Raw genomic sequence first — 1,981 nt, 5'->3', positions numbered from 1 at the left:
TACAAGCAGCTGACCAAAAAGTGTCCTTCTGACATGCTTTCAGAATGGACTATCCTGGCTTATGATCCTGAGAACCCTGCAATAGCAGAGGTGAATTACATGGGTGAACCATATGGAAACACGTATAATCCCTCCTGGAGAAATCATCCAAATCTCTCATGGAAGGATCAAAACCTTCAACAAGGCTTTAATAATGGTGGAAGAAAAAGGTTTAACAATAATAAACCTTTTCCATTATCCACTCAGCAACAGACAGAGAACTCTGAACAAAATACCTCTAATTTAGCAAACTCAGTCTCTGATCTGTCCAAGGCCACTGTAAGTTTCATGAATGAAACAAGATCTTCCATTAGAAATTTGGAAGCACAAGTGGGCCAGCTGAGTAAAAGGATCACTGAAATCCCTCCTAGTACTCTCCCAAGCAATACAGAAGAGAATCCAAAAGGAGAGTGAAAGGCCATTGAATTGATCACAATGACCGAACCTGTAAGGGAAGGAGAGGACGTGAATCCCAAGGAGGAAGACCTCCTGAGATGTCCAGTGATCAATAAGGAGCTTCCCTCTGAGGAACCAAAGGACTCTGAGGCTCAATTAGAGACCATAGGGATTCCATTGAACCTCCTTATGCCATTCATGAGCTCTGATGAGTACTCCTCTTCTGAAGAGAATGAAGATGTTACTGAAGAGCAAGCTGCCAAGTTCCTTGGTGCAATCATGAAGCTGAATGCCAAATTATTTGGCATTGAAACTTGGGAAGATGAACCTCCCTTGTTCACCAATGAACTAAATGATCTAGATCAACTAACATTGCCTCAGAAGAAATAGGATCCTGGAAAGTTCTTAATACCTTGCACCATAGGCACCATGATCTTTAAAGCTCTGTGTGACCTAGGTTCAGGGATAAACCTCATGCCCCTCTCTGTAATAGAGAAACTGGGAATCTATGGGGTGCAAGATGCTAAAATCTCATTAGAGATGGCAGACAATTCAAGAAAACAGGCTTATGGACAAGTAGAGGACGTGTTAGTAAAGGTTGAAGGCCTTTACATCCCTGCTGATTTCATAGTCCTGGATACTGGAAATGAAGAGGATGAATCTATCATCCTAGGAAGACCTTTCCTAGCCACAGCAAGAGTTGTGATTGATGTGGACAGAGGAGAATTAATCCTTCAATTAAATGAGGACAACCTTGTGTTTACAACTCAAGGATCTCTCTCTGCATCCATGGAGAGGAAGCATAAAAAGCTTCTCTCGAAGCAGAGTCAAACAAAGCCCCCACAGTCAAACTCTAAGTTTGGTGTTGGAAGGCCACAACCAAACTCTAAGTTTGGTGTTGGAAGGCCACAACCAAACTCTAAGTTTGGTGTCAAACCCCCATATCCAAACTCTAAGTTTGGTGTTGGGAGGTCTCAACAAAGCTCTGCACATCTGTGAGGCTCCATGAGAGCCCACTGTCAAGCTATTGACATTAAAGAAGCACTTGTTGGGAGGCAACCCAATGTTTATTTATCTAATTTTATTTTTGTTTTTCATGTTTTCTTAGGTTCATGATCATGTGGAGTCACAAAATAAACGAAAAATTTAGAAATAGAATCAAAAACAGCGGAAGAAAAATCACCCTGGAGGAAGCACCTGTCTGGCGTTCAACGCCAAAACAGAGCATGGTTCTGGCGCTGAACGCCCAAAATGGGCAGTATCTGGGCGCTGAACGCCCAAAATGGGCAACATCTGGGCGCTGAACACCAGAGTTGCACCCTGGAGAAGAGCTGGCGCTGAACGCCCAGAACAAGCATGGTTCTGGCGTTCAACGCCAGAAATGGACAACAAATGGGCGTTGAACGCCCAAAATGGGCACCAACCTGGGGCTGAACGCCCAGAGTTGTGTGCAAAGGCATTTTACATGCCTAATTTGGTGCAAGGTTATAAATCCTTGAACACCTCAGGATCTGTGGACCCCACAGGATCATCTCAGGATCTGTGG

Source organism: Arachis ipaensis, chromosome B09, assembly GCF_000816755.2.
Source record: "Arachis ipaensis cultivar K30076 chromosome B09, Araip1.1, whole genome shotgun sequence".
NCBI classification, from domain to species: domain Eukaryota; kingdom Viridiplantae; phylum Streptophyta; class Magnoliopsida; order Fabales; family Fabaceae; genus Arachis; species Arachis ipaensis.
The sequence above is the reverse complement of the archived record's forward strand: the minus strand, read 5'-3'. Positions refer to the sequence as shown.